General features: G+C 47.9%; 1 protein-coding gene across 3 annotated transcripts in view; it reads left to right on the top strand.

Moving 5' to 3' along the window:
* The first annotated feature begins 1978 nt into the window (after window positions 1-1978).
* The window catches only part of PCDH15 (protocadherin related 15), a 638687-nt gene continuing 617459 nt past the window's right edge, over window positions 1979-23206 (top strand). For all 3 annotated transcript variants that reach the window (XM_058421490.1, XM_040070932.2, XM_058421489.1), the window contains exon 1: window positions 1979-2046. The gene's annotated coding sequence lies outside the window, so the exon portion shown is untranslated. The remainder of the gene's footprint in view (window positions 2047-23206) is intronic.

The raw sequence follows: 23206 nt of genomic DNA, 5'->3' as shown, positions 1-23206 counted from the left end.
GCCGGGCTGGGCAGGAGCGAGGCGAGGCGGGCAGGAGGGAGAGAAGGGAGGAGAGCAGGCGGCCGGTGCCTGCGGCTGCAGTTCGCCGTCCCTCCGAGCCGCGGCGGGGGCACACTCCGCCCGCGTTTGGCGAGCGCGGCTCCGCGCCGCTCCCGAGCGGGGCAAGGCGGAGGCAGCCGGGGCCCGAGGCGGAGGTGAGGACGCGGAGCACCGGGGGGTGGGCTGGGATGGGATGGGCAGGGGACCCTCACTGGGACAGTGAGGCCGCCCGAGCTGCGGGAGCCGCAGCCCTGCGCTGAGGGGTGCGGGAGGGAGCCAAGCCACTCTCCCCGAGCCACTCGCCCCAGTGGCTCCTGGCCGCAGCTTGGGGCCACGAGAGCGACGGCGGTGAGGGTCTCCGAGCCGTGGGTGCTGCTCCGTGGCGCTGTCCAAGGGAGGTGCATTTGATTGCAGGCTACTCGGCAGCATCCCGCTCCCCTCAGATCAAACTCTGTGCTCCTGGTCTGATATCCCGAGTCTGAGAGCTCCTCGGGACTCTGGAAATTCGGTGCGCGTCCTTCTGAAGGCTGGGATTGGTTATTAGGATTCCAAAGGAATCAGCGGGGTACTCTGAAAACATTTGGGCAAGAACAGATTTTACTCAGCTTCCGTGCAGAAAATTTGTGGTTCCTAAGTCTACGTTGACGTTTGGATCTGAGAGGATATTGAGACACTCGAGATTTACGCTGTCATCTTCGCGCGAAAGGTCGGGAGTGATTATTTTCCATTTTAAAAGGTTTTACAGACAGGTGCTGGTGGTTTTGCTGATGGGGCTGCCCGCAGAAGTGTGAGGGGGGAGCACAGGTAAACCCAATAAAGGGATTTAAAGGCAAGAAGGGAGGGGAGTTTGGTGTGATTAAACAGGCAGATTCGCATTTTGTATTCACTCAGCTAAGGAAGAACTCTCTTCCAGGAGAGAGCGAGCCTGTCCTGCCCCGGGCTGGGGAGGAGTGGAGGGGCTGGGCTGAAGAGGTGAACGCTTGCTTTCGAAACCAGCAGCGCTTTAGCTGCCGCTCACTAGTGAGGGGTCGTTCCTTTACAACGTGGAGTTTGTTTCTTAGGAAATGAAGGTCTGTGCTGCTTTAGGGTAACATCCGGAGGGTTTGCCCCCTCGGGAGTGAGACTGGCCCGGGTTTGTGCGGGATGCTCTCGGGGAGCAGCTGGAGCTGACCCGCCGCGCACAGCGGGCACACAACAGGTCCTCGCGGTGTTGATTCGCCACCCGAAACTTCGCACGCCGAATTCAGGCGGGTGGCAGCCGAGACTCTCAGCCTGCGAGGAAACAGGCCTACAGGTGGCATTTGGGGATCAGGCATCAGCGGCGCACCCAGCCTCGGCAAGCGGGCGCGCTCCGGTCCGGAGTTGGGCTCAGTAAGTGCCGAGCGCGTCTTTGCCGGCGGTTCCTTCCCCGGCGCCGCGGAGCATCTCCCGCTCGGGCAGGGCGGGGGGCGCGGGGTGGGAGCGCAGCGCAGCGGCGGCGGGGGGGATGGAGGGAGGGAAGGAGCGCGCCCTAAGCCCCTGGCCCGCTCTGCCGTGCGCTGCCTGCCCTGGCTGTGCCCGTGGCCGGGGGACGAGACGGGCGGTGGGGCTGCCAGGGAGTCGGGCGCGCTATCCTGCAGGACCGGCTGCCGAGGCAGGGATGCCCGGAGCACTCGCGAACGCTTGCTGCCTTCTTTCTCCCCCCACCCCCCCCTCCTCCTCCCTCCCTTCCTCTTTTTTTTTTTTTTTCCCTTTCGCCGATGCGGGGAGGCGGGCACGAGCAGCGGCTCCGCAGCGCAGCAGCGCTTTCCCCGCGCCGGGAGCCGCGGCCGCGCCGGGGGGGCAGCGGCGGCCCCGCTCCCGCGCTCCCCCCGCCCCTGCGCAGCCACCGCCGCAGCCGCGCTGGCCCCGGCGGGCGGAGCGGCGCCGCCGCTGCCCCCGCGCCCGCACGGACCCCGCGGGCCTCGCTGCCGGAGGGCGGCGGCCCCCGGCCCGTCCCGCTGCCCGAAAGTTTCCCGGAGGAAAGGGGTAAGTCGGGGCCCGCGGAGGGATGCGCAGGTGCGGGGGGGGGGATGATGCTGGACCTGCCCTGCCGCGGCTCCTCGGGGCTGCCTCAGCCCGGAGGCTCCCACCCTGCTGGGGCGAGGGCAGGGCTCAGCGGCCGGAGCCGGGAGAGCCTCCTCCAGCGAGGACAAACACCCATCTCTTCCTGCCTTTCCCCATCGGTCCCTGTCGCCAAGGAGAGGAGAGACGGTGACCTCAACTATTGTGGTGTCGCTTTGTGAGATGCGGGGTTAATTTGCGAGGGCCAGTAACAGCAGAAATGTAGCGATCAGTCCTTTAATATCTGCATATGGCAATGGGTAAAATAAAGGAACCCGTTAGTATTCCGCTCCTGTAATACTTGGCGCGGGAGAGGCTGCTGCTCCATCTCCTTTCCGAGCTCCTTTGGGGGAAGCGGAGCGGTGCTGGGTGCCTTCCCCGCTGCCTTTTCCCGAGTGCTCAGCCCTTCAGGCAGCGGGGGAGTCCTGCGCAGGGGAGACGGGAAAGCTCCTTTGCCTTGCAGCCGCAAAGCTGCGGAGAGAAACCTTCTCGGGCTCTGAAAGCCCCGGGAACGCTTCGGGAGCGGGACCGCGGCAGGAATCAGCAGGGTAACCCCGGTGCCCGGCTCCTGGTGGGTGAGGAGACTCTGCTGCCTTCCTTTTACACACCCCGGTGGTTTCATCTCTCCCCGCGGCTGATGCGAGCCCTGTGTTTGAAATGTGCGAACTCGAGGGATGTACGGTGAGGTGAGCCGTGGGGGCCTGAGCACTGATACTGCCTCGGGAAGAGCAAGACAGAGGTGTGGGTGGTGTCATCCGGGGGCACACGCCGGCAGAGGCAGGTGACTGCTTCCCAGCCCCTCTGCGCGTTCCGGCAGTGGCCATTAACGATGATTGGATGGTAATTCGGAGGGAGGGGTGAGGTAGTCGAAGGGGTTTCTGGATGCAAATCATTCGACTCGTTTGGGCCCCGCCGGGGTGTGGGGGGAAGCCCCTGTGTTTGCGAGGCGGGTGGCTCCCACTCCCATCATCAAAAGTTGAGGAGGAAACATTTCCGTGTCTGTTCTCACCCACCCCCCCCCGACGGGAGGAGGTTCGTGACATATAAATTTCTCAGACTGCTCTTTGGGCTGTCTGCGTGTTAAGCAAATACGTTTCTCACTTCGGCTGAGAACAGTTTTGCTCTCTGATGAGTGGAAGCTGGGGAAAAAAGAGACGTTTAAAAATAAAATCAGATCGTATAGCTGGAGTGGCAAAGCAAATGTTCTCGAGATCCCACGTAACAAGCTGGGGATGAATGCAAACTGTTCCTGCCGTGTAACTTTTCCAAATTCTGTTCTCCCTGAGAGATGCGATCTCCTCCTGCCTCCCAGCAGTGCCCGGTCTGCACGGATCGTGGAACGGGTGTGAGGCTGCTTTTCCCAGCGCCCTGAAGGGGCGACGGGAGCGTGCTGGCACTGCCACAGCAGCGACAGCCTTGGCACACGTGTAACCCGGCATCTGCAGCAGCGGCGTGGGAGCCCACCCCGCTTTCAGCTTTCTGGTGTGTCAAAGCTTTGCGAAATTTGAGGCAGGCTACTCCCAAATCGGGAAATACTGGCTCTTCCCTCTTGTTTCAGCTGCTGTGGATGTGGCAGGCCCCCTCATGTCACTGTCTGGAAGGCACAGTGACTGTAGGTGGAACATGCTTTATTTTCAAGGGAATGACTGTGGGCAGGTAAAGGGACACTTAAATCAGGCTTGCTCATGTTTTTATTCAAAGTTTTGTGTGCAGCGTTTCACATCCTGCTTGTTCTGTAACTTCCCAATGACAACATGTGTGCCTATCTGGAAAAGTGTGAGAGTACCTAATTCCTCTGGCAAAATGGGAATGGTAGGTAGAGCAGCGTGCTAAAAGCCAGTGCTAGTTTGGTGTGCATTTTGCAGGTGAAGAGGTTCAGTCAGCTTTGTGAGACCGTGGTTATCACTCGTTCCTGGCCCAGGGAAGCAGCGCATCAGCTGTGTGAGTGAACTTCTCAGATCTGGGCTCTGATTTTCTGTACGGAAATAGACGCCCGAAGCGCAGAGTGTTGAGTTGCTGCTGTGTATCCATGATATGGATGTGTGGGGTAGCTTGGGGTTGGTGGCTGTTTGGGACAGCCCCACTGCAGTGCTGGGTGGGCATCTGCTGTAGACTGAAGCCTTGTGCATCAGAAGCTGCTACAGGAGTTACTCAGGGATAAAGAGCTCTGCCAGGGCTGACAGCAGGGTATGGATACCAGAGAGGAGTTAGAACTTGGCTCGAGTTCTTTTCCCTCAATTTACAAAATAAACTTCCATAAGTTCCTTATATATTGCTACTGGCCCCTAGACACTTCACAAACCACATTTTTACTTGTTGGGACGCATCCTTAAGAAGTGGTCTCCCTTGTTTTTTGCTCCTTTCCTTCTTCCCATGCCTTAGCTGCCTGAAATCTATGGAGATTTACCCCTGAACCCTGGGATTTAAGAACTTTGTTAACAGCTTCAAACTAGGGACGTAAGTTGTTAAAACTCTGCTCGTGGTTAGCAAGCTGGTGAAGAAAATGAAACCAGCAGCTTTGCATTTTTCTTTCACAGCTATAGTAAACTACTGGTAGGAATTAAGCCTTACTCAAAACTCTCTTAAACAGGAAAACAACATGAACAGTAGCTTTTAAAATTTTTATTTATTTATTTATTTTTATTTATTTCTTTGCATATGGGCCTTTGTCCAGCCAAGCAGCAAAATCTTAAACTAGGAAAGTAAGGTCTTAGTTCAGTTTTAACAGGAAGTCTGATATAAAACCATTGGTTTGGCAAAGAGAGCCTTTTTAGCCATGAAGGCTGTTTCTGGATCCTCTTCATCCAAGACTGAAGTAAACCTAACAAACTTGTGGCAAAATGCAGCATTGGGGTTTTTTTCTGTGTGAACCAGCTGTTTTTCTCTTAAACTCAGAGTGCACAGATGAAAACTGGTCTGTTAGACAGTTATTATTTACTTCTTGATGCTTGAAACATGCAGAGGGGATAACTCAATAGTGGAAACTTGAAATCTGGATCAAGCCAAAATGCTGCTTGAGAATTAAACCCGAATTTGCTTGTTCGGTCCTATCAATGGTTTATGAATTCAGTGTTTGAGCCACAGAAAACAGTAGTTAAAGTGGCAAGGATTATTGCTTAAAATCCTGCAATCAGAGCTTGCTGTTTTAATTAAAAATAACTAATCAACTGATTGATGAAGGGGAAAAAAAAGTGCCTTGCAGGTATATATTAATTTTGCTGCTACCAGAAGATTCTAGGTGAGGCATTTGTTGATGTGAAGTCTTTTGGGGGAAGAGACATTGAGTGCCTGAAAAGCTTGTGCAAGCACAGCAGAGCAGGTTTCTGGGAGAGAGGAGAAGCTCCTGCAGCTTTGCATGCTTAGGTGATTTATTACAAGACTTGACAATCAGCACTAACTCAGCAGTAGTGGGAAGTGGTTTGCTTTTGGCAGTACAGGCAGTGAGTGTGACCCCCTGGCAGTGGCTTGGGGTGTTCCTGGGCTATTAGGGTGACAGGCTCTTCTTGGGCCACTGCATATCTGGCTGGACTTTTATCAAGATGTAGCTCTAAAGAATGTAGAATAAGTAATTCTGGTGGCTGGTGACAAACCTCCGGAGGAAGAGCTAAACTCACTTAAAAGGGTGTCTGTTTTGTTCATATAAATCTACTGATCTGACCTCCTCATGGCCCCTCAATATGTCCAAAACACAGCTTTGTGTGTGAGAGGGAGAAGGATGTTCCCCCTGGATTCACTTGGGAAGGGACAGCCAGTAGGGAGAAGGGTGATCTGCAGCTGCCTTGCATCCCCGTGGATTCCTCTGTTGGCAGAAATTCCACCTCGTCAATGTGATTGCCCTCAATCCTTGGTTAATCCCAGAATCCTGAAATGGTCTGGGTTGGAAGAGACCTTGAAGCCCACACAGTCCCATCCTGTCCTGTGGGCAGGGACACCTTCCACGATCCCAGCTGGCTCCAAGCCCAGTTCAGCCTGGCCTTGGACTCGTCCAGGGATTCAGGGGCAGCCACAAAATGTTAAGGAGCTACCTTAGAGGTTCCAGGGTGAAGCAAACCCCAGCACTGCTGAATTGGGATGAACAAGGAAGCCACTCTGCCCTCTGCTTGTGTGGGAAAGGCAGGGGAAGGTGTTAATTGTTGTTTGTTTGTTTGCTTGCTTGGGCTGCGCTGGAGGAGCTTTGTTTCCTCTGGAAACCTTTTGCAGGGACTCTGGAGAGCAATTAGAGGCCCAAACAGATGAGTGATGGACCTCAATTAGGAAGCTGCAGCTGCAGTGACAGCAGAGATGGGGTCAGCCAGGTGCCAGTCAGGCTCTCCCACCCTGTGGATGAAACCCTTGCCCGGAGCTGTGCTGGCTCATACCGGGAACAACCACGGGGAAATAAAGCTCCAGCAGGAATTTGCATCGGTGGCATCAAGATTGCAATCTTAGCCTAAAGGTGAACAGAGGAATCCTGGGCTTTCTCCCAGTTTTCCTTGGAACTTCAAACAAACCAAGCTTGCCTGTCCTGGATGTTTGCCTGAGGAAGGGCCATGGACTGCTGTCCTTCTCCATCCTGTTTTGTCTGTCATCAGACAGTGCCCTGCAACACAAAAAAAGATAGTTCTGGTTCAAATACATTCCCTGGAATAGTGCAGTCTGAAGGGCAAGGAAAAAAGAGCAACAGAGGGAGGTTCAAAGGGAAGTGCCACAAAGGCTGCTGCTGCTGTTTTCTGTCACTGAAATGCGCTTTTTTTTTTAAATTCATACGCTTCATTTTCTAACCCGAGCAAACCATTTGAGGTATTGAGAGAAGTGAGGTAAAAAGGCAAAGCTGACTGATTAAAGCTGGTAGAAGGATTTCTGGGAGCTGTTTGGGAAAGATGCAAGGAGAAAAACACTCCTGGTAAAAGCGTTTTGAATAGCCATCTTAGTAAGTGTAGTGAGTCCTTTCTGAAGTAACGATTATGCTTAAGAGCTGATATGCTGCTCTGGTTGAGGTGATTTAATTAGTGGGAGACAAGCATAGAACCACTACTTTACCAGTGCTTGTTATTAATTTGGTGGTTGGGCAGTCAGATTTGGATAAGTGTTTGTGCCTAAAATAGCTTTGTTTTTCCAGAAGTACACATTAGCACATATTTCTATTTAAAACCAGCACAAATAATTCTGTATTTAATGGCTTAGGACCCAGGTTGTAGGAAGAAAGGTGTAAATAGCTGTGTCTGAGGATCTGGGAGGGCTGTGTGATAAGGGTTGGTGCTAAGCTATGTCCATTTTCCAAACTTCGTACTGTAACTGGGGAACCTTCCTGTGCAGCCAGGTTGTTGCATTCACTTTGTTCACATGCTGATTGCTGTATTTACTTTATTCACGGAGTTCCTTCTTACATATTTTAAACAGGTAGAAATACTCCTTTGTTTCCCACTCAAATTCTGATTCGGTGTCCAGCCATTGGAGGGTTTGGGTGGGTTTTTTTTCTTTTGAGTGAGATACACAACTGCAATCTGTTACATTGCATTTCATGTGGTGCTTTTGACAAAAACATGAATACTAATCCCAGTGTGAAGAGTAATTTGAATGGCTGATTGCCACATTTTCAGTTTCCCCCTCTGTATCTGGAGAAGCAGTGCTCCTGTCTCAGGGGGTGTTGTCTTCTACTGGGCACTTCCGTTGTTGCTTTTTGGCAGCAGGGAGGGAACTCCTGTAATCTGATGGTCTGGGTGTGCTGGGAGCTCCGTGGGAATGCTCCATGTGGCTATTGTGAGCTCTGTGCCATCTCCTAGCACCATGTGAGTGTATAATTCCACATTTGCCTGGTATCCGTGCTATGGGAAACAGCATAATTCAAAAAAGTTTTACTGAGATATCAGGATATTCCTTGGGCTGGCAGCTCCAAACATTGCTGGGATGACATCAGGCAGCTTTGTGCTCCCTCCTTGCAGGTCTTGGTGTGAACTTGACCTGTTTGCAGGGCTGTTCCCCTAGTCAAGCAAACGCCCCTTCCCCTGCTCCCATCACAGGAGCTGTTCAAACTTCAGGGATGGATTCTACAGCACTGGATAGGTGGCACTTGGATTATGGGTTGGAAGTGGGCTTGGCAGGGCTGGATTTACAGCTGGGTTTTGATCTTGGAGGTCTTTTCCAACGAAGATTCTACGATGTTCATTGCTCCCATGATTGTGGAGAAAAGGATTCTTTTTCTAGAAAGAGAAATCCATTATGGCCTTTTGGGGGTAGGAGAAGAGGTAAACCTTGTTGATGTGGTTTTGACCAAGCTTTCATTAAACTGTTTTTTGAGTGTTTCCTCTAAACAACAAATATTTGAGTGTGGCTCAAGGAGTGTGCACTCCAAGGTTACGTTCTTGAGCCCTGTGGTAGATCCTTATTACCAATTCTCCTCTGAACAGAACTGTGCTTCACCAAGCCAACTGAATTCATGAATTATGAAGTTCTTTGGGTTTTTCCTTCCAGTTTTTACACTTGGGTAATATCCAAGCTTGAAATAACTTGGGAACCTTTGGTTTCTGGTGGTGTGTTCAACAACACAAAATAACTTGTAGCTTTCTTCTCTGCTTTTGCCTGCTCACAGAGACTGCAAGTTTGATGAAACTGTGAGGCAGCACAGTGGACATAATTAGAATATGGTGTATTTAATTTAACTTGTTGCATCTAGAATGAGTGCAGACTAGAAACTAAACTCTCACTCTAATGGAATTAGGTTGTGACACTTCAGTGCCATGTGTATGACAAGGAAAAATGAACAACTTGATGCAGAAATAGATTGCCATTGAATTTTTATTTTTTGCATTTCCTGTCAAAGAAAGGGGAAGGGAGATAGATGTGTGAGCACAAGATAAATTCAAAGAAGCACTGACTGGTTTCTGAATCCATTTAGCTTATGGAGCTTCAAGTTATTTAACATTCACAAATAGGATCTTTAAATCTCTCAAGAGCAGTCTGAACTCTGTTACTCAGATGTCCACTAGAATGAATTTGTTCATAATAATGAAAATGCTGCAGTTCTGATAGTCAAGGAGCTTTCCAGGACTCTCATTTTACTAAAGTTGCTGGACTTTTTCCTTTTTAGGTGCCCAAATCAATCAGAGCAGATGATAATCTTATTCAGCAGCCTTCCTTTACTACTTTTTCACTTTTTTTTTTTTTTTTTTTTTTACTTTCGGAGAGCAATGCCTTTCATTGGAATAAAACTTGGAGTTTAGAAAAAAATAAATCTTTTAACATTTAATGTGAAACAAGGTTATTTGCAGAAGCCATTATACCTGAGGAAGATCTGGATAAATGCACCCAGTGAGTTGCAAATGGTTTTGGTTTTTAAGGACGTACAGCCTTGAATAAAATAGAATTCACAACTGGTGAACCATGGGGCCTGTAAAATTCACTTTGTATTTTGAAAAACTCCAGGGAATGAGATACTGTGAAAACACAGTTGGAGTAGGAGAGAAATGCACAGCCCCCAGGAATTCCCCAGCAGCCTCTGTGGCATCCTTGTGCCCGGCAGCCCCTTTGGGAAGCAGAGAAGAGAGAGGGGAAAAGCTCCCGATGGATGGTGTTCCTCCTTTCTGCAGTTGCTCTGGATTTATTTCCTGTGGGTGAGGGAAATTCAGCAATATGGCAGCTACAGTAGAATAGGAAGTCTGGCCACCATTGCGGCCTTTTTTCATCTGGGAAGAGAACGGGAAGGAAACTGAGGGGACTGAAGCTACTCAATAGCTGAGTCAGGCTGCTCATGAAATTCAGAATAGATGGAAGCTTTGTCCACTGGCACTGCAACCCACTTCCCTTTCAGCTTCATTCCTTCCTGATCATGACTTCAAACAGCAGTGAGGCAGTGGAAGACAGGGCCTGTATTGCCTCAGTGGAGGGAAGGGACAGAGGATTATTGAAATCCCTTAAAAACTGGGTTTTGTGGTGGTTTTTTTTGTTTGTTTGGTTTTTCTTTTTGTTGTTTTTTTTTTTTGTTGTTGTTGTGGAGGGAGTTACAATGATTTTCCTTAGAATCTTTGATGATGTTCCTATTCTAATATCGTTGAAGGCAGATTAAAAAAAAAAAAAAAAAAAAAGTCTTCCAACTACTAAGGGAGTCTCAAACTAAAGGGATTCATCCATCAGAAATATGGATGTTATGTCCTCTTGCCCTCCCACAATTTTCAGGATAGTGACAAGTTTATGACTTGGGCTGCCAGCCACAGAGGATGTCATTGAGGGCATGAAATTCCAAGTCCTTTCCAAGGATATCCTCGTATAACTCCTGTGGAAGAAATGAGCAGTTGTTTTGGTGGCACAACAGGTAACTATGATGCCAAGGCTATTGCAAAATTAACTCAGTCTTTTGAGCTGCACACGTGATAAAAGTTGGGACTTTTTGGTTAGAAAGGGATCTGTTCAGGGCAACTGTCGGACTGGTTTGGAAATAATTCTCAACTGAAATGAAGCTGGCACGGGGTGTGCCAGAGTTAGTCCCTGTGTGCTGAGAGGAAGTGGTGGTTGGTGGGGACCTGTAAAGCTGAGGAGAAAGTGTCATGTAGCTGGAAAATTTTTCTAATCCTAATTTTGCATTGAGTAATCTGAATGTTGATGTAGAATTCTTCGGTCTGTGTGTTTTAGAGTGAAGTAAGTCTTTAACTTGGTGTGAAAACTAGCAGCTACAGTTCATGGAATCCCAGAATGGTTTGAGTGGGGAAGGACCTTAAAGCCCATCCCATTCCACCCCTGCCATGGACAGGGACACCTTCCACCATCCCAGGATGCTCCAAGTCCTGTCCAACCTGGCCTTGGACACTGCCAGGGATCCAGGGGCAGCCACAGCTGCTCTGGGCACCCTGTGCCAGGGCCTCCCCACCAACAATTCCTTCCTAAAATCTCATCTAAGCTGATGCCCTGCTCCTGTCTCTGTACTCTGATATCTCTTTCCCCATGTCAGTAACATCTTCTTGTTGTTGGAATGCTTGAGGCAGTCTGGGAGTTGTCCAGGGTCCTGAAACAACAGAACTTAAGTCACTCAGTACCGAGAGAGTGCCTGAAACAGGAGCATCTCCTACCTAATGTTCACCAAGAAATGTGTCCAGTGGAACTGTGCAATCTTGGAAGAAACACTTCCTTTCCAAGACAAAAACTTTGGAGGTTGGTTCATTGCAATTATCTGTGTCCCAATAATATCTGCTGGAATTCTGCTTTTTGGAGTTTAGTTGGAAACCCCCTCATGTCTCCTGATACAGGTGTATGTGTTCACATACTCTAAGTCTAAGTAGAGGGGCATTTACTTGTAATCCAAAAGAAGAGAATATTTTTTATTGAGTGCACTTGTAGAAAAGGCACACACAGGTTTTAATTTTAAGACCGATGTAGATCTATCTTGTCCACCAACATTTGTTTGCATTCTTGTACTGCTGTATATGATCTTGTAGCAAAATCGCTTGCAGCTTAATATTACACGGGAAATTAAGAATAGTGAAATCCATCACTGAGGTCCTGTTGTGAGCAGACAGGCTGAAACTCTTGTTAACGTGCTGGTTTACTCACAGAAACGCTCTTTCCCTTTCACTCAGTCTCCTGATCAAATTTTAACAGGAGGTTTGACATTTACATGACATTCACATCTGTAGGAACACTGTTTCCTTTTCCCCACTGCTCAGTTTTCTCGGAGTTAACATTCTGCTGGAAGCAGTGAGAGGGATAGGTGAAGGGAGCCAGCAAGAAAAGATCACTGTAATAAACTGGTTGTGTTCTCCAGGCTGGCTACAACTATTTCAGGCTTCTGGAGGGGTGGGGAAAGGGTTTTAACCCACGAATTGGTGGCAGTTTTTGGGGCATTATCCAACAGATGGCTCAGTTGTGGAACCCTTGTTGCTTTTAGTGGAGGGAATTGTGCAGTGTTAGAATTAACATGGTGCTTGCTGGTGATATGGATTTGGATGAGGCTCTGGGGCTCAAGAATTTGAGAAGGAATTGGAAACCTGGGATGAGCCTGTAAACCCCTTGGGGAAGGATGAGGGTGGATGATGCTCAGCCAGAGGGTTCCTTGCTGAGCTGACTGAAGACCTTGGAAAGGGGGCAGGGATGAGCCAGGGGCAGTGATTTGGTGTTGAGGAGCAATGGGAGCTCCAATAGTACTTCCCATTTTACCTGGTTTTACAGCTATATCCACTCGTGAGTGCCTAAATGCTCTCCAGAGCCTCCTAAAAGCCATGGAGCCACTTTTAGCTTTGGTTCTGCTCAGTTCAGAACTGATAGAGGGGTGTGTGTTCCATGGGCATGCAGGAGTGAGTCAGTTTTCATGGAAAGTGGGGGCATTCCTGAGCTGCAGAGGTTTTGTTTCCTGCAAAGGAGGAAGGACATGGAAACACGGAAGTTTGGATGTGAAATTCAAAGCAGGCACTGAAGGAGTGCAGCTGCCCTGACCATGACAAATACCAGGCTCAGAAGGATTAATCTATATTGCCATAGAAAATAAAGCTTTCTTTTCAGATGTTTCTGTGTCTCCAGTCTGGTGGGGACAGACTTTTGGAGGAGCTCTATGCCAGCCTTGCCCTGCTGTATATTTTTTAATAACTGTGTGTATTATTCAATCTTGTTGTTAATTCCATTATAACAATTTCATGTTTGTCAGGTGGTATTGGAGGGCGAATTAGCAGCATCTCTAATTTTAAAAAATGCATCCAGATGGAGCTACTTAAAAATAAAAATTCATATGTTTCCCAGATCTAGAGTTGTTGGCAGTGGCTTGTTCTCCTGTGGTTAGCATGGAACCATTTAGACATTTTAGCTGACCCATCCTTATATAATTTCAGGCAGGCCATGAACTTGAAATTTTGTTAAGAACACAAAGTGAGTTTTGCTGGTAGGTATCAAGATAGATAATCAGTTCTTCCTTTCTTCCCTCTTTTTCCATCCCATTGCAACACACACCAAGTGTGTTGTTCCATTGCTGTTCTATTTCCTTCCACAGAAAGAAAGAAAACTCAACACCTTTGTACACTTAGAAGCGTCAGAGCTGCAAGGAATTGGCTGCATTGTTCCAGGGTGTCAGTTGGGAGGTGGTGAAGCACAACTAATGAATTTTGGACTCTGAAATCAGTTATAATGAGGGACTCAGAACCTGAAAAATTGTTTTTGAGAACTGTTAGAAACAAATGCAACGCTTCTCAGCTGCAAGGCTGGATGTTGACTCCAAGGTAGGCAGGCATGTCTAATGGCAAAAGATTGGTCATTAGATTTTAATCTGCTGGGATTGATGCTCATCCTGGCTCCTTTGGAAATGGATGGAATTAGGGAGCAGGAGGTAAAAACTGGATCTTCTCTCTTCAAATATGTTCTTAGGTAGTAGTCCAAAGTCTTGTTTCCCATGTTCTGTGCCATCCCTGCTTTTCAGTGTTGTTTTATCAGCTTTTTCAAAGAGCTGCATTGCTCTTTCAAATAATGTAGGCTTTAGCTTCTTGTTTTGGTTTCATATAAAACCTGATTTTTTTTATTTTTTTTTTTCTTGGGCTGAAAAAGAAAAATAACAAAGAAAACCAAGACCTTCTGCTGTTTTTGTCACAAGATTATTAAAAAGAAAATGTGGAACGCTGGCCCAAGACAGCAGAATGCTTGGCAGGGTCCTTCCAAGAGATCTCCTATCAGCCAGCTTCCTGTGCTGTGTTCCTCCGATGGTGTTTCTGATGGCTCTGCTCTTATCACCTGTGCCCTGCTCCTTGGTGAGCTCTGTTTGCTTTCTGCCTCTCGAGTGGTCATTTAGGAAATAGTTTCCTTCAAGTGCTCAAATAAACAACGGCTTTGTCGTTAAAATTCTCATGGGAATTCAGAGCTTGAGGGGACCATTGAGCCTGCCTGGCTGAACATTCCCGCTCACAAAACAAAGCATGTCATGGGCAATATTCCCTCTTCTCAGCCAAAGGCTGATTGCTCAAATTACTCTGCCTCTTACAATTTATGCTTATTTAAGACCCATATTTTCGTATTTGTTATTGTGCCATCCTTGTCCTTTTGCTGCAGTAGTTTCCTGCCCTCTTTGGTGTCCCCTGCTTCCATAACATGTTCTGGAGAGAGGGATTATGTTGTTTTTTTTCACCTGTGGTTTCCCAGAGTGAGCAACCACTCTCCTGTGAAACTTGTTTTGCTCCCAGCATCATCAAGAGGTGTGAGCTGAGGTTTCATCTGGGGCTTGAGGGTTTTCTGCATTTAAGGACTTGTTAAAAAAACAAAAACAAAACCAAAAAAAAAAAAACACCAGCCAAAAAACCCTTGATGTTTTGGATCTGCGTGGGCAGTATGCAAATGTGCTATTCCCAAGGATTAAACCAAACTCTTTCCCTTAACACTTGCAGTGAGGAAGGTGTGGCTTCTGAGGGTTGGGGGAACGTTGTCAGAGGAGAGTTCGGTAGGAACTCCAGAGACAGGGCAGGAGGGAATGGATTCAAACTGAAAGAGAGTAGGTCTAGATCAGATATTAGTAGGAAGTTCTTCTAGTTCCTCACCACCTGCCCAGGGTGCCCAGAGAAGTTGTGGCTGCCCCTGGATCCCTGGAGGTGCCCCAGACCAGGCTGGAGAGGGCTTGGAGCAGCCTGGGGCAGTGGAAGGTGTCCCTGCCCATGGCAGGGGTGGCACTGGATGGGCTTTAAGGTCCCTTCCAACCCAAAGCATTCCAGGATTCCAAAGTGCTGCTTAGGAAAATGATGAGAAGAGATGGTATCTCCCCTTCCCTCTCTCTCCAAACAGCCTGTGCAGTGCAGGCATTTCATGGAACATCTCGGCAACTGGATAAAAGAGGTAGGGCCTGTTGTACTGCAGCCTTGCCTGGTTCAGGGCAGTTAAATGTTTTTGTGTGGAGCAGAGCCTGAGCTGGCGGTGAGATCTGTGCACTCAGTCCAGCTGTGCAAGTGTCTCATCATCATTGTGTGGGATTTGCTGCTGTGGGCACAGCTCCATCTCTGCTGGGCTCATGGGACAGTTTCCAGGACATGTCTGGTTCTCAGCAGGCTTGGTTGTGTTGGCTGTGGTGCCTCGAGTGCACGGGCCAGTGCTGGGGGCTGTCTGACCCGGCAGGAAACCTTCACCTGATTTGTGGTCACGTGCAGTATTATTTAGGAATATGCTGCTGAGCTCTCAGCAAGGCAGCCTGGGTCCCTGGTGGTCAGGGCTGGGGCTGGAGCCGAAGCCTGCTCACGTCTGAATCAGCCTTTACAGAGGCAGCACTTGGCATTGTGCCTTTTTTTCCTGGTGCTCTCCTGCAGGATCTTGCTGGCTTTGCTTGAGCACACAGAGCCAGCTGGGGTGGTGTGTGGGTAATGAGATTTTCTAGAACCTCAAACACCCAGAGGCAGGCACAGCTTGGAAGCTCCAGAGGAACAAGCTCAGGTATGACTTTTTGTTTGGGTGGACGCGCACCCGCTACTCTGCTTCACGCTGCCCAGGGGGTTTCTGCAGGCTGGGGGAGCTGTGCTGGAGCCTTCCCTGAGCCTTATTCCTTTGCATTTCCATCCTCTTTCCCCTCACACCAGTCCCTCAAGTTCTGTTTTCTCTGGAATATGTTCCCCTTAGGATGTTGTACCAAATACACGGCTACAGTTCCAACAAGGGGAGAAGCATCACATCAGCTTTATTTATTGCTACCTCAGTGGGAATATTTTGAGAAGCTGTTCTATTTGCTGGACCACCTGTGGGTGGGTCTTGGGCAGTGAACTCCTCTCATGTTTGCCAGTTCTTCACTGACCTATGCATCTTTTCTTTCCAAAACTCTGTGTGCATGGGATTCAGACATACAAACAGCCACTCAGAATTTTTTCACCTTTTTCTCACCTCCTTTTCCCTACTAAAACCCTGTATTTCCTATGCTGTGACCAATTATATCATCCATGTCTTGAAACGCTTGAGTGTCCTGAAGCAGCAGGAGGTGCAATGGGAATGCTAGAGCCTTCTGAAGCCACAGCCAATCTGCCACTTTCAATGCCTTGAATTAGTTCAGTTTTTCTTCCCTTGAGTGGCTGCCCTCATTACCACCTGTGCACCCTCAATTTTTGGCTTATGAAGTGTACATACTTCATAAGATTTCCCCCCAGTTTTTGAGGAAGTATTCTCTGTTTTCAAGACCCTGCTTTTCCCTCTTCTGCCACACAGCTCCATTCCTCCTCTGGCTGGAATACAGGGCAGAGTAAGGAAAAGGGAGCCCAGCTTTGTGTCTGCTGCTCCTCAGGTTTAACAGCTCATTTTGATCCAACCTCAGACCTCTGCTGCAGGCCATGGTGACACTTCATGCCAAGGAGGAGGGGATGGAAGCAAATGTCTCCAAGTGGTAACACCACAGAAGTGTAGGAGTGTTTTGGTACACGTTCCTCCCCCTAGACTATTACGTGGCTATCGCCACTAATTTTAATTTTGCTCCAGAGGATTGTATCCAATGAGAGAAGAAGGAATTGAAGTTTTACAAGCAAGAGTACGTGAAAATAACTTTTGCTTCCCCCATTGTACTGGGAGCTATCTATGAAGAACAGTGCTGGTAGCGCAACAATTTTGGGGAAAATCTGAATTTAAAAAGCTCTTCCCAGACAGCTGTGTCCAAATGCAGGCTTTCCTCTGGCTTATTACTGCTCCAGGATGGCAATTCCAGCCTGGCAAACAGGACAGATTGAGGGATACAGGAGCCACAGATCCCTCCTCTTTAAATTACATTACCAGTTAGCAGCAGGGTTACCCAGACACTTCTCAGCATTCCCTCAGTTATTACTTCCAAGAGCTGAGCATTTTTACAGTCTTTTAATTTTCTCCATATTTTTAATACCCTCAAGAAGCACCTATCAGAAGGACCATTAACACCTCAGCTCTGGACTAATGAGGAGCACAACTTGTGTGCTGGAAGTATCGATTTGCTCAGCTCCAGTTGTGTTTCTCCCTTGAATTCTTTGCGTTCTCCCTTCAGCTGTGCTGGCTGTTTACTCACAGAACACCCGAGTGAGGAGAAGATGAACTGCTGGGGTTCTGCTGCTCAGGCAGTGATGCATTGCCTCTCCCTTTGTGTTCTTTAAATGCCAGAAATCCCCTGCTTTTCTTTGGAACATCTTTTTAATCTCTTCTTTCATCCATGAAGAAAATGAAGAGCTGAGTTCAACAGTTTCCCCACCAAAGGTGTTTCTTTCCCTTCAGTGGTACCTTTCTGGTATGTTCCATCTCTGAGAAAACAGGCAGAATTTATCCCATATTTGTGTATGAGGATAAAATCCCTTAGTTTTTTGAATCAAGCAGTTTCATGTTGGTACTTCAACTTTTCTGGATAGTAAGACAGTCATGATTTGTCCTGACCTTCATTTTATCTGCGTGACATTAGGAAAACAAAAAAGATCTAAATTAACAGCAACAGTGAATAATGCTGTCTAAATTGAAGAATAAAGTGGAAGAGGATAAACCATCAGTAAATGCACTGGTAAAATGCCCTGAAATAGGCTGCTTACCTTCTTTTTTTGATGTGTTGCCTTTTCTGAGCTCAGATGAATACTTATTCCTTAAAAGCAATTTCAGATTCATTTATCCTTGCAGGATATAACTTTACCCTGTAACATCTCTTGTGACTAAAATATTGTTTTGGAGGATAATATATATTTAAAAAACCCTTAAATTTAAACTTTCTGCTGCATTGTGAGGTTTCTGGTGGGTGTGGGGTTTTTTTGTTTGTTGTTGTTTTTGTTTGTTTTTTGTTTTTTTTTTGTTTTTTGTTTTTTTGTGTTTGTTGTTTTTTTTTTTGTTTTTTTTTTTGTTTTATTTTTATATTTTTTTTTTTTTTGAGGTAGGAGTTGGAGCAGAATGGTTTTATGGTGTCTGTGCTGAAGCAGAATCAGCTGCTTGCTCTGTCTCTGCTCCCAGTTCCAGCACTGGGTGGTATTGATGCCTTTCTTACATTGTATGTGAAATCCAAATGATGTTGAAGCCTCTCTTTCCACATTAGCCTATTCTCAAAGCACATTCTTGTCTTAATACTGGCTTAGAGGACAGATTCTGGTGAAACTCTGCAGAAAATAGTGTAAATCCCACAAGGCACGCTTTGGTTTGACTTGTCAGTCATGTTTTCTGTATCATTTATTCAAAGGCATGGTTTAAATGCAGGCTTAATGCTTTTTTTTAATAAACTAGTTCTTAGGATTGCATTTACTTCTTCCCCCAAGTTGTGCTGGTGTAGTTTATATAAAACAGTGGGTGCTGGCTGAGTGAGTGTTTGCTTCTGTGCACTTCTCATCTTGGAACGTAAAAAAAAAAAAAAAATTAAAACCTGGTCTTTAACAATGAAATAATTAGAAATTATCCAAAGTTGCTGAGGTTGGAGCAGCCTGATCTATGGAAGATGTCCCGGGCCACAGCAAGGGGTAGGACTGGATGGGCTGTAAAGTCCCTTCCCACCCAAACCATTCGAGGGCTCTATAAAAAATAGGATTTTTAAAGAAGTGTTTTATTATTGGTGAGTTCATTCCTTTATTATATATCTATTTCAGGATATTCCTTTGCAAAATGATTGGAAAGAGCCATGTTTCTCCATGCTAGATGTGGGACATTTCCACCTTCTTAGGTGGTTCAGAGAAAGAGAGAAAAATGTTGCTGCCAAGTGTTAGGAGGGACCACAGCTCAGGGAAAGGTAATGTAGCGACAAAGAAATTAAGTACATCTTCAGAAAGTCAAATATCTTGTTAAGTCTGGGCAGAAATCAATAAGAGCTTTTGAGAATGGTGGTATTGAGCATTCTATTTTGAGAAATACTTGTGTCTCTGGACAACCAGAGCAAACAGCTACAGCAGGGATGCAGATGAATTTTGCAGTGACATTTTCTAGCTGTGCACATTGGGAAGTCAGAGATGTCTGTCCTGCTGTGCTTCTTGAGCTGTGCTGGAGTTTCCAGGCACCTCCCGGCACCTCGGCTGGGCAGTTTTGGGGGATGTGTTCTGGTGATCTCTGCAGCTGCCTAAAAGGAGGTTGTGGTGAGGTGGGATCAGGCTCTTCTGCCATGTCTTTTGAGAGGATGAGAGGAAATGGCTTTAGGGGGATGCACCAGGGATGTTCAGATCAAATACTAGGGGGGAAAAAAAAAAAAAAATATCACTAGAAGAGTGGTCAGGCACTGGAATGAATTGCCCGGGGTGTTGGTGGAGTCACTGTTCAAGAGATGTCTGGATGTGGCCCCTGGGGGTGTGATTTGGGAGTGATGATGGTGCTGCTGTGGAGAGGTTTGTGACCTTACAGATCTCTTTCCCCCTTGGTGACTCTTCCAAGAGCCCTGTCCGTGAGCTGTGATTTGTCCCCAGGTCCCCAAGCAGGTCACTGCAGCTTCCAGTGCTTGCTGCCCTCCCCCACCCCATTAGCAGTGCTCTCCTGTTACAGAGAAGTAAATCATCCTGGTTTTTCCATTTTCATTAGGGCTCAGCTGTGACGTCAGTTTTGACGTGGCCCCGGTTGAGAGACGTTTGGTTTGACCCACTGAAAGTGCTGACTCTGAGCTGTTCTCCAGCTCTCTCCTCTCCCGTCCCTGCTCATGCTGGAGCTGCTCTGTCTGGGGTTTGGCCAGTGCTGCTCTAAGTGGAGAACAGGAGAAAATCCTGGAAAGCAGCTGCATTTTCCCAGTGTTGTGGTTACCCGCAGCTGCTGGTTCTGCTGTCAGATGCAGTGGCAGCTCCTCTCTGTGGAGGCCCCATCTTCTCGGAAAGAAGTGCTGCAGGAAAGCAAGTAGGTGATTTGAATTTTTGGGTCTCAGTGATGCTCTGTGCCCTTTGTGGGAGGAATATCTACATGTCTGCAGCAATGAAACTTGTACTGGGAAATGAGAGCAAATTGTGCTGAAGTCAACTGGAACAGGAGTTGGACTTTGTGCCAAATTGCAAACTCTGGGCCTCTCAATCATTCCTCTGCAGAGAGCCTATAACAAAGATTACTTTGCTACGAGACCCACAGAAAAATATCTGTTCTCTTGCACTTATATCAGTTAATGATACAAATCTGCTGATGGCTGGGAGTATTTATTTGCTGTGAAAAGAACCAGGATTGTGTATTAGGGATGTAAATGATCCTGGGACACGCATTATTGACATGTCCCAGTTCCAGGGGCATGGCAACATTTCCTGTGGGCTCCCAGGTGGGTTGGAAGGAGTTTGATCCTGAACTTGTGGGTTTACGTTGCCAGACCAGGTAAGACACTGGAGAGCCTGGGGGGCTGAGGCAGGGGAACCAGCTTTACCCCAGGGCAGAAACCTCAGAGCTTAGGGATGTTTGAAGATGTGGTTCTACTCAGCTTTTCCAGCTGTGGCAGCAGGCTCTGTACCTGTCTGCCTTTTCAGTGTGGAGGGCAGAGCTGTTGCATTAGTTGTGCTTTTCTTCTTTCCTTCTACTGGGGGGAAAGACATGTTTTCAAATGAGCAGGTGTATATTTTCATAAGCCCCAAGCATTCCTTTGTGGATGAAAGAGTTGTAAAACATCTGAAAGCTATTTTCTTTGACACGAGCTTCTCTGTATAAAGAATGTGGGGAATAATTTCTTATTCAGGTTGAAGCAGATGAAATTGTTACGATGTTCTGATGTAATGGACTGTGTGAAACGGATATTTGGTACTTTCTAAATAAAATGCTTTTGGAACATGTTTGGAGCTGTGACTCAGATTGAAATATAGGGAAACAAATACACAGAAATACTTACGAGAAAGAAAGGAGAATTTCCTACAATATGCTGGCAAATGCATGTTAGTGTTGAGCAGAGTGTGCTTAAAGGGAGTTGGCCCTTTGATTTTGGGGTGAGGTATATATTATTTGGTGGTGGGATGTGACAAGTGGCATTGCGGAGTTCTCATCCCTGGAAGTGTTTAAAAAACATGTGGAGGTGGCACTTGAGAACAGGGTGGGGGTGCTGGTTGATCTTAAATGTTGGACTTGATCATCCTAAAGGTCTTTTCAAACCTTAATGATTTGATGGTTGTGCAGTGTTGCTATTAAGAATTTTGTAAATTAATAATTCTGGTAGATGGTTGAGCTGTTTACTGGGTGAATAGCACTTCCCTTCCCAGGGAAATGTTCTTAAAATTGGATTGATTGGAATCTGTGCAGTGTTTTGGTTGAGTGAGGCAGAACACACAACACCTGATATATTCTAGGCTGATTCTGTTTTACAGATAAATCCTGGCTGTAATTGTTGTTAAATGGTTGATCCACCAGGTGTAATGGTTTCCATGTCAGAAGTTGATACCATATTTTATTTTTTTCCTCTTTGCTGTTGCTCCCTGTTGCCCCTGAAGTTTTCATCCCTGAGGGGGTGTTGCTGCTAGGGTACGAATGTGACAGAACTCAGGAGTTCCATGAAAATTTTGGGAAGCCTGATAGCCTTAATTAGCATACAGACCATATGCTTCCAGTCTGGGGGTCCTCTCCTGAGAATGGGAAGTGGCTGACCTTGAGCAGAAGAGGGGGATCAGTCTGAGGAGCTGGCAGGGGGGTTGAATTTCACAGTTTGCAGAGCATCTCTTGGCCCAGCCTGCTGTGCAGCTTCCTCTTCCCCCGGCTGCTCAGCATGGAGCACCAAGCCTGGAGTCTGGATCACCAGGGCTGTGGGGACAGCCACACATCTGTGCCCATCCACCCAGGTGGGATGGGGCCATGTGGCACTGTTTTACCTCTTGCCTCCACGAGGCCCCCTGAGAATGTGCATTTGTGAACGCCCAGGGTGTCACACGCTCCTTTCCCCCATGGAAGGGGGCATTTTATTGGTGTTTTGTGTCCACAGCATCGGTGCTTGTTGTCTGCCACGAAGCAGAGAGAGCATAGGTGCGTTCAAGCAGTTCTGTGCGCTCCCTGAGGTCCAGCCCTGGAGTCTGGGGTCAGGCCAAACCACAGCTCTGTCACTTGAGAGACCAGAGGCCATTGCAGTCCAGAAGGAAGATTGCTGGGCTGAGTCAAAAAGAAGTGTGAGCAGCAGCTCGAGGGAGTTGATTCTGCCCCTCTGCTCTGCTCCCGAGCCCTCACATGGAGCTCTACATCCAGTTCTGGGGTTCCCAGCACACAAAAGACATGGAAATACTGCAACATGTACAGAGAAGGCCACGAAGATTCTCCAGGGCTGGAGCCCCTCTGTTCTGGGGCCAGGCTGGGAGAGCAGGGGGTGTGTTCATCTGGAGAAGAGAAGGCTCCAGGGAGAGCTCAGAGCCCCTTGCCAGGACCTAAAGGGGCTCCAGGAGAGCTGGAGAGGGACTGGGGACAAGGGATGGAGACACAGGACTCAGGGGCTAGATGAGATATTGGGAAGGAATTGTTCCCTGTGAGGATGGTGCGGCCCTGGAATGGAATTCCCAGAGAAGCTGTGGCTGCCCCTGGACCCCTGGAAGTGTCCAAGGCCAGGCTGGACAGGGCTTGGAGCAGCCTGGGATAGTGAAAGGTGTCCCTGCCCATGGCAGGGGTGGCACTGGACAGGCTTTAAGGTCCCTTCCTACCCAAACTGTCCTGGGATTCTCTTCCTTTTCCCCTGGTGCGGAGTATTTCCCATAGTGCTGATGGCCTGACACTTGTGAGACACCGTATCAAGGCCTCTGTGTGCTCTGGAGGACTGGTGTGTACAGGCATGTTTGTCCAGCTGTCCTGGCAGTGGCTGTTATCCAGGGACAAGGAAAGAACGAGCGCAGCCCTCTGTGGAGGGCTGGCCCTTCAGCACTTGGAGGGAAGAGCTGCTCGAGGCCTTGCCGTGCCTGTGTTGATAAGTACGGTGGCTGCAGAACCTGGGCAGTGCTTCACTGAGGGCAATTTCCTTTTTGTAAAGAAAAAAAGTCTGTATGAAAAGCAGCTCCAGTCGTGCTTCAAAACACCACACTTTTGTTGTTTCACTTTGTGCCCAAACTTACATATTCTGTATGAATTAGGGCAGGGAAGCAGTACAGTACAGCTGTAGGTGAAGCCACCGTGCAGCACCAGGCGTTCTTCATACCTTTGTTACTCCTTGATGTGGGAGGGAAAAAGCCCTGTTCAAAGGGCTGAGCCTGCAAAGAACCCCAATGGCATCAGTGCAGTTAAATCATCCACTAAAATCAGGCTGAAGGCAGGATAGCAGTGGTTAAATTTGCCACAGAAGGCCTTCCAAGGCGAC

The sequence above is a fragment of the Hirundo rustica genome, chromosome 8 (genome assembly GCF_015227805.2).
Source record: "Hirundo rustica isolate bHirRus1 chromosome 8, bHirRus1.pri.v3, whole genome shotgun sequence".
Classification (NCBI taxonomy): domain Eukaryota; kingdom Metazoa; phylum Chordata; class Aves; order Passeriformes; family Hirundinidae; genus Hirundo; species Hirundo rustica.
Note: the sequence above shows the minus strand (reverse complement) of the source record. Positions and strands in the feature narration are given on the sequence as shown.